The 9,624-nt window shown below is 39.9% G+C and overlaps 1 long non-coding RNA gene across 9 annotated transcripts in view; it reads left to right on the top strand.

The window, feature by feature from the left end:
* LOC138158837 (uncharacterized) overlaps window positions 1-9,624 on the top strand; it is a 106,256-nt gene that overhangs the window by 53,706 nt on the left and 42,926 nt on the right. For 7 of the 9 annotated variants that reach the window (XR_011167748.1, XR_011167745.1, XR_011167747.1 and 4 more), the window contains one exon: window positions 7,391-9,264. The exons of 1 other annotated variant lie outside the window; for it this stretch is intronic. This is a non-coding gene — a long non-coding RNA (uncharacterized lncRNA). Of the gene's footprint in view, window positions 1-5,695; window positions 6,431-7,390; window positions 9,265-9,624 lie in introns of all 9 variants that reach the window. One more of the 9 variants, XR_011167742.1, reaches the window with a different exon arrangement.

The raw sequence follows: 9,624 nt of genomic DNA, 5'->3' as shown, positions 1-9,624 counted from the left end.
AGAGAGAGAGAGAGAGAGAGAGAGAGAGAGAGAGAGAGAGAGAGAGGCACAGCATTGCAGGCATATGGACAGGCAATACAACAACATGGAGACAGGAAATGGAATGCCATATGTGAGCAGCAATAAGAAGGTCAGAGTAGCTGGACCAGGGGTGGGGAAACTGACCCTCTAGGTCCTTGGATGTGGCGTTTTGACTGAATCCAAGTTGTACAGAAAAAATCCTGTTATTAAGGGGAACAAATCGTTTTATTAAGGGGATTTGTTCTGTGAAGTTTGGATTCAGTCAAAGGCCACACTTGAGGACCTAAAGGGCCTCAAGGCTGCTGGTTCCCCATTCCTGCCACTGGGCTATAAAGTGAACCAAGAAAGGCAATGCATAATAAGACTGGAAAGGTAAGAAGGAACAGTTAGTGGAGGATTTTAAAAGTAAAACAGAGGATTTCATATTTGATCCTGGAGATAACAGGGAGCCATTGGAGTTTACTGAATAGACCCATCCTATCCTTTAGAAAAACCACAGTTCTATGAAGGATGGATTAGAATGGGGAGAGTCTTGAGACAGGGTGACTAATTAAGGAGCTGTTACAATAATCTGGGTGAGAGGTGAGGAGAGACTAGGCTGGTCCTTTGATGATACACAAGGCCGTCCTTCAGCTTGGTAGGACTTGTCAGAGTTTGTGCTCCCTTGGCATACCCAAGGGAGGTATTTAACCTAAGGTTATCTTTCCTCCACGATGAAGCACCCACAGGACTTTAATGGAGATTTAATTTCCAACAAGTAAACTTTTAGTGTGTGTATTCCAAAGCCCTTTGGTATAGGGCTCTCTCTTTATTGGTGGAGATGAATGCCTGCCCTCCACTGAGGGATGGGATGAGTTGGTGACAGTGGAGAGAGCTCCAGCCATTGCCAGTCCCCTTTGGGACTCTCCAAGCTTTAAGCATTTTTCAAGACTCCTCAAGCAGTAAGTGGCTTTGGGTACTTCTGGCTTCCAGCTTTGAGAGGGAAGATAGAAGAGACCATCCTCCCTCAGGTTACGGAAGGAAAAGGCTCTGGGAGGCAGTCTCCATCATGTCTCTAGCCCCAGCTTACTACAGGAGAGACTTCAGGGGTTTCCTTCTGGGTGAGATCTAGAACCCTCCATCTTGGGTGAGATGAGTTATCTTGCTCCCATTGGGAGACCTCTTTCACTCTGAAATATCTGGGATATATTCTCCTATAATTGCCTTTCTCTGATGTTTTGCTGTGATTTGGGAAAATGGGTTTCTTTGCTCTTTGCTATGTGTATTCATTGTGCAACTGGTATTTGGTGAGAAAGGGGCCAAGTCTTGGATGTAGAGCTTGAGGCCCTTTTCTCCCTAATAATGACACAGAGATTGCATCATTACTGATGAGCAGAAGTTAGATTGAACTTGATCATATTTAAGACCAACAATATTTAAGGGAGCAAACCCAGATACTGTTAGCCTAATACCCCACTCTCTAAGGAGAGCAGAGTGGCTTCCAGTCCCAACTTCCTGCTTCCCTTCATGGCAGAAATTAGTTTCCCTTGGAGAAGGGGGGGAGGGGGAAAGAGTCTAGTGATGTCTATTTGGCTTCCCTTTGAGTCACAGGACACTACCCCAATGCTACAGATGTGGGGCCTTGCTAAATGTCCCAAAGTTCTGAATGCATTTATGCAACATAGTTTTTTAAAATGGAAAAAAAAACCATCTAAAAATAAGCTCTTTTCACTTTCTTCTTGCCAAGACCTAAATAATTTGTTGCATTTTTTTGATGAATCTTCTATATAAATAAGAGTAATCTGATAAAAATTAATTAAGCACCTACTATGTAGCAGCTACCATGGTAAGCACTAGGGATACAAAGTAAAGAGACAGTCCCTGTCCCCAAAGAACTCACAATCTAATTTGAGAAGATTATACATAAAAAAGCAGAAAAGCATTGGGAGAAGGGGAGAAAGGAGGACACCCTGAAGGGGGAAGGACTGGAGGGGGCAGGGTTTGGGGCTGCCGAGTCTGGCAGCTGGTTGGGAGTGCCCTCCATAGATAGAGAATCTGGATCAGAGGGAGGGAATGGCCCTGGGGCAGGGGATTCCAAGAGAGCTGATGAGATCTCACTGGAAGAGGAGTTTCTGGAGACAGTGATGAAGTCCTGGAGAGTATCCAGATGGGAAATGATGAGATAAGAGTGAGTATTGAGGTCAGGACACCAATTATAAAGGGTAATATCATATGAGTGTATACCAAGAAACGGAAGAGAGATATGTGTGTATATATGCACTATCACCTAATAACTAAAAGTAATCTTGAACTTAATATCTAATTAGTCTTTACAACTCCAGATGAAGAGAATGAGACCCTTCAATTGAGCAATTTATCCACTCCCCCTTAATGCTACGGTCTTTTTCTCCTGAGAGTGCCCCCAGTTTATACTATACAGAGCTTGTCTGTGTGTGACTGTTTGCATGTTGTCTCCTCTATGATGAGTGACTTGGAAGCAGAGGGTTTTGGCCTTTTTTTGTATCCTCTGTTCTTAGGACAGTGTGGGGCACATAACAGGGGCTTAGTAAATGTTGGCTGCTTTAACGTGGTGTCATTGGCTTTGACTACCTAAGGAAAGGGGAGAGGAGAACTGAAATAGGTTTTTTTTTTTTATAATTCAGGCAAAAAAATCTATTAAGGAAAAAGGAAGGGGTTTTTGTTTGTTTGTTTTTACTGGTGTATTCTGCATCACCTCAATTAGTGAATATAAGCTCAGTCTTGAGATAATCACTTACTTAGTTTTTCACTGTGTATCAGTAGGACCAATCAGCCTGAGTCAATGTGGGGCCCCAGTAGAACTGATATTTCTTGACTCTTTATCTTTTTATCCTGGCAAATTCAGTCATCAATTAACCCTTGTCATCATCCGAAGGTTCCGTTAGCCAAATGCCTTGTTTTAAAAGGCTGTTTCAGAATGACTTTCCTCCTTATTTCTCCAGCAATAATAACAGAGCAGCTTTACCAACTGTCATTTGCATTATGTGAGAAATAAATAATCTTCAGCATCACCAAACCCGCCTAGCCAGCATATGTCTAACAAGACTACAGTTATACATACACACACAATATATGTATACAAAATTTCCTCTTCATTACTCACATCCTATTTTGAATTGTTCTAAGCCAAAAGCATGGATTGCCCAGACATACTGTTTATTTCACTACTGGTGTTATTTTTCAGCATTCCTCAAAGAAAGTACTTTTTTTATTCCCTATATGTTGAATGCTGAAATAGCTGAATAAAGTATATTATACAGCTAATATACTTTATTCAGCTATTTCAGCATTCAACATATATAATATGTCCCCTTTTGCTTCTTAAGTCAAAACTGACCATGGTGAATCCTTTAATAGTGCAGAATGACAAATATGAGTGAGAATAATCTATTTGCTTATTTACTGCCCCCAGATATCCTAGGGTAATTCACAAATCTGACATCCCCAGATTCATAGTTTTTCACTGGGGCCTTTCATTTAGTTATAATGGATACCAAATCACAGTTACTTAGACATGTTTCCTGAGAAATCTGAAGAGGTTGGTTTCCGTTACATATTTCCACAGAAAGCTGTTGGCATTTCTTCAACTGGTGTTTCACCTGTGTCCTCTTTCAGGCCATTTCCTTTTGTTTTTGTTGGGAGATGTCTACATATCTGAGTTTTACTACAGGAGAGTATATGACTTATATGAGAGTATAAGTATATGAGTATATATCCCTAGAGCCCATAAGATAAAAATCTGACTCTAGATGGACACTTGCATCAGAATAAATGCCCCCCTAATTTAGGTTAACGCACTTTGCAATCAGAAAACCTTTGCTTTTCTTCTTGCTGAATGTTGGATTGGCTTCTTGTTGAATGAAGGACAACAATATATCATGCTTTATACTCTAGCAAATGCTTTCATCATGCCAGGCCTCTGAGGAAGGCAACACAAACATCATTGTCCCCTTTATGGATAAGAAAACTTATGTTCAGAGTTGAGATATATAGCCAGTTTCACACAGCTAATAAATGTCTGAGCCAGAAGTTGAGCCCCAAAATCTGATTCCAAGTCCAGTATTCTTTCTGTTTGTCGCAATGAACTTCATTTTATTTTTTGCTTCTTTGGAGGGAGAAGGTAGGGTAATTGGGGTTAAGTGACTTGCCCAAGGTCACATGGCTAGTTTTGTATTAAGTGTCTGAGGACGGGTATGAACTCAGGTCATCCTGACTCCAGGGCTGGTGCTCTATTCACTGTGCCACCTAGCTGCCCCCTTCCCCTCCTCCCTCCCCAGCAAAGGACTTTAGCAAGTCGCTATTGTAGAAAGAGGGTTAGGCTTGAGGTTAAACACACACACACACACACACTCATACACAATTAAACAAAAGATACACAAACCCTGAATTTGAATCTTACTTTAGACACAGACTAACTACAACCACTCAGAGACTCAGTTTCCTCTGCTGTAAAATGGGTCTTACAAGGGCTGCTAGGTGGTGCAGTACATAATACTGAGTGAGTGATAATTATTTTTTCCATTTTAATGATTATTCTACTTTTCTAATAATTCCTCAAATTTGGGTATAAATGTTTTAGTATCATGCCAAAAAGAAGTAATTTCTCCTGTTTTTTGCCACTTTTGGGGGGGTAGTTCTTAAGTAGTCCTAGTTCATGGGAAACAGAAAATGGAATTGACCTTAAATTAAAAGTAAGACTAAGAAAAATATTACATGTCAGAGCTAAAAATATGTAAAAGTAAATGATCTGGTAAAGTACAAAAAATAAAAATTTTAGACAATCTATTTCTGACCACTTATAAGAATGATAACAACAATTATATGGCAATGTTCTCCATTAGAATCTGACTATGATGTCTTGATGTGGTATGGAAGTAACTCTGAGTTCTCAGAGGCTGGGCTTGTAAAGTGTGGGCCCTGAAAGGTCTCCCTTTCATTGAAAAGACTTCATGTTTTGAGCTCAGTGAATGTGTGTGTGTGTGTTGTGTGTGTGTGTGTCTGGGAACCAGACAAATAGAAGACCCGCTGCCAGATGAAAAAGTTTTTTGGTCATAACAACTCATGAAAATCATCTATTAAGAAGCTGTTGAGATCTGTGTTGGTGGTGGGAATACCCACACCAAAGAGACTGTCAGGTCTTTTAAAAATATTGGCATATTGCAGGATCATTTTTAAATAAGTAGGACCACATTTTTCTTTTTGATACTTACTAATTCCCACAGAATTCAGTGCAATCTATAAGGTGTTAATAAGTTCATACTGGTTGTGACTAAGACCAAAAAAGCATCGCACTGAATTAAATCTTCAGACAGAGCAATGCTCAAATCGTCTTTCTATAAATAGCAAAGATCTCTCGAAACCTCTGCTCGGAAAAATGTCAACTGTATTTAGTCATCATAGATGAGTAATAACTCTAGAAATTCTTTTTTTTCCTGTTCCTTTTTAGACTTTTCAAATGTTATTTTGATCTCATTTTTAAAAAGCAATAAATTATATTTTGACAGGGTCAGTTTGGACAAAATAAACTTGTAGTAGCATTTGCCATAACCCCTTTGCTTGTAAAAGTTCCCATCTTCTCTTTAAATCACTTTGGACAGTTTGCTTATTGAGCATTCAGAAAAGCTGAAAAAAGTAACACGAACACCTCTTCTAAAAGGTTGGAACCACACCATTCTTGGGAGAACAGAAGACATCATTTTGGAAAGTCTCCTTTGGAAAGTGATGTAAACACCTATGACTGGAGTGAAGGAAGTGGTTTTTTGGTGGGAAGGTGCTAGGAAAGACCTAATAAAAAGCACAATTATTGGTAAAAATGTGAGACTGAGCCACTTTTGGACTTTTGGAATCATCATATTTCAGGAATTTGATAGATTTTTTTTGGATTTAAAAGTGAACTATCTTAATAACCAACCAGCCTGATCCTTTAACATTCTGTCTGCCTACTTTCTGCTCCAATTCCTTATCATGACCTGATGGTGACCCTGAGTTCTCTTAAGACTGCTAGTGGAATTCAAGCACCGTTAGCTTCTCCTCAGCTGGAAAAACCTCATGTACAGCTCTGATGGACACACTGCATGGCTCTCATCCAAAGTTCATCCTGGTTAGGTGGGGGAGTCTAATCTTCAAGCTGGCCTCAGGGTGATGAAATCTAAGGCCATATCCACTCTCAAAGACTGCCCACTAAGTCTAAAAGAGTTAGCTGTCTTTGTTGGTGGAGGCACTCAGACAACACTGTCAGCTTTTAATTAGAATTCTTTTTGGCCTCGTCCAATTTCTGACCAGAAATACAATCTTGTAAAAGCTCGAACAGGCCACATTTTAAAGGTCATTTTATCTTCTCAAAGAACTCTAGAAGTCCTGTGAATAATAACACTTAAAAAATAAATCATAGGTAATTGATGTTTCTTTCTTTACTTTTAATTTTCATTTATTTTTTGGAGGGGCAATTGGGGTTAAGTGACTTGCCCAAAGTCACACAGCTAGTAAGTGTTAAGCCGGCTTTGAACTCAGGTCCTACCTGACTCAAGGGCTGGTACTCAATCCATTGTGCCACCCAGCCACCTCTTCCCTTTACTTTTAGAGGCAGCAAGATAGAGTGCTGGTTCTGGAGTCAGGAAGACTTGAGTTCAAATCCAACCTATGATACTCACCAGTTGTATAACTGGGGCAAATCACTTAACCTCAGTCTCCCTCATCTGTGCAATGGGGATAATAATAACATCTATCTCCCAGGATTTTTGTGAGAATCTAATGGGATAACATGTATACACTTCAAAACATAAAGTACCATATCAAAGCTGGCTATTATGTGAGCTTTTAAGCCACAAAAGAGATAGGTGATGGGTCATTCACACAACCACCTTCTTCCCACACGAACCAGATCTTTTCTGGTTTGTGGGATGAAAGTCTTGGGGACCAATTTGTTTTGTTCATCTCCTCTGCAAAGGGGGACATAAATTAGATTAGTTATCACATTTGAACTTCATGAAATGGGTGAAGGCAAATTCTAGGTTACCTAATTATTATTGTTTAATTATATTTCGAATCGGGAAGAAAAATACATACCTCAGATTTCTTCAATTCGTTTCCCTTCCTGATGAGACCTCTGAGGATATGCTGCAATTATGGGGGTTGTTTTTCCTTAACTAACTCCTATGATGTGCTTTGAACTGATGTGGTCTCCACCCTGAAGCCGGCACCTAAACTAACAAAATGGTGAAACCCAAACAGGGGCGAGTTTGGAGACGGAAGGGCCTAATCAGATAACCGAGGGGCCAGTTTAGAGAAGGATTGAGGAGGAGTAACTGGAGATAGTACTCGTATGTTTCTTACTCCCATTGTTTGCTTTCAGGAAAAGTCCCATCGGCCGGGCAGAGGTGTTCTCTCCTTTGAAGCCGGCTCCTGTTTCTCGGCAATGAGATTCCCTATTCCCAGGCCTCCACTCTGCAGTCCCAGCACAAACACACGAGCCAACAGCTGCATTGCACTTTGAAGAGGGAGCGAGGAGCTATCAAGCAATTACTTATTCCATTTTAGATCCATGTTCATGATTTTTCCTTCCAGAGGTTTAGGGAGGGGAGGAGGAGAGAGGTAGCGAGTAAGATGCGGTAAATACCCTTTTGGAAAAGTGTGTGATACAGGGAAGTATGAATTTAATTGGAAAGATAAAATTCCATCAGTGAGGGATGGAGGAAAAAGACTATCACATTTTGTAAATAAAACTATACAGAATGGATGATATTAAATGTGTAAACTAGTGAGTCTGGCGCTAACTTTCTTTTTTGAGATAAGCAAGTGGCATTCTCTGATTTTGGTAAGTCTATTTTCCATGAGGGTCACGCAATTATTCTAAACGAAGCGGTCGGGTCTCTTTAACAGGGCTATGCAGTGGTCAGATTAGGCTATTTTAGTTTCTGGAGCATTGCTGGGGAAGGTTGCTGGCTCAATACTCTGTACTGAGGCCATGCTTTTCATATAACTCCAAGTGCTGTACAAGCCCAGTTCCTTCCAGAAAGGCCACACAGTGTTGGAGAAGTACTCGATCAGGTCAGGACACCACTGGGTGAATTCCAGCTCTTCCACTGGCTTGCCATGTGACTTTGGACAGGTTGTTTAGGCTTTCTGGATGTCAGTTACCATGTCTGTAAAATAGGGACTATAGACTTTTGAGATGGAAAGAGGCTTGGAGTAACTACCTCATTTTAAGGGGGTGGAAATTGAGACCCAGAGACATAAAATTTGTACAATTTACTTTATAAGCTTCTCATGAATATCAAAGAAGATGATTATTTCAAGTACTTTGTTCATATTAAGCATTTTATAGATGCAAATTTTATGGTACCAAGATGAAAAAATAATTCAGAAAAGTTAAAATACTTTTGCCACTGTCCAATAATAAGTTGGGGGGAGGCACATTAGAAACTGTTCTATGGACAGCTAGGTGGTGCAGTGAATAGAACTCTGGCCCTCAAGTCAGGAGGACCTGAGTTCAAATACAACCTCAGACACTTGACACACTAGCTACGTGACCTTGGGCAAGTCACTTATCTTCAATTGCCTTGCCTTCCCCCCTCAAAAAAAAAAAAACCAAACAACTCTTCTTAGATAATGTTTATATCCATTCTAGAGAATTATTAAAACTTTATTTTCTGATGTTGCTGTCTCTTTTATGTGTATGTATTTCTCTCTCAGTATGTAATATACTGACAGTGTGTGCATATACATATGTAACATGTGTAGTTCAGTCTAATCTCTACCTATATCACACTCATTTATATCTGTCACATTTATATCATCCATATCTATATCTGTCTCTCCCATACACAGAGGAATAGCCCCCAAAGATAAAGTACTTTGCCCAATATCCAACAACAAATCAGGGAAGAAGTTAGAAATAGATTTTAGATTATATCTATCTATATCCATGTCTATATCTATGCCTATATCTATATCTATGCTCATTCATAGAAATATTTGTACTTTTTTGATGTTGCTGTTTCCCTTTTAGGTGTCTATCTATCTGTACGGCTAGATAAGGTAAACAGAAAAGGGAACAGCAGAGGATGAGATGGATAGATAGTGTTATGGAAACAAGGAACATCAACCTGGACAGACTTCAAGAGATAATGGAGGATAGAAGGGAGTGGCATGCTATGATCTATGGGATCATGAAGAGCTGGACATGAGTGAATGACTTATCAACAACAATAAAACATCTGGATAAAGGTATCAAATATGTATGTTGTTACTCAGTTATTTTAGTCTTGTCTGACTCTGTGACCCCCATCTAGGGCTTTGTGGTGGGTTATTTCATTTATTTATTTTTGGCAAAGCTACTAGAGTGGTTTGCCATTTCCTTCTCTAGCTCATTTTACAGATAACAAAACTGAGGCAAAATAAAGTGACTTGCCCAGGGTCACACAGCTGATAAATATGTGAGGCCAAATTTGAACTGGGGATATGTCTTACTGACTCCAGACTCAGCACTCTATCCTGAGTGGTAGCATTGTGTAATGCATAAAGGTTTGGCTACAGAGTTAGGAAGAGATGGTTCAAGTCTGCATCTGACTCATAGAGATTTTGTGA

Source organism: Petaurus breviceps, unplaced genomic scaffold (genome assembly GCF_028583685.1).
Source record: "Petaurus breviceps papuanus isolate PSGF00001 unplaced genomic scaffold, PetGlider_PUasm1.0 175, whole genome shotgun sequence".
NCBI classification, from domain to species: Eukaryota; Metazoa; Chordata; class Mammalia; order Diprotodontia; family Petauridae; genus Petaurus; species Petaurus breviceps.
The sequence above is the reverse complement of the archived record's forward strand: the minus strand, read 5'-3'. Positions and strand labels throughout refer to the sequence as shown.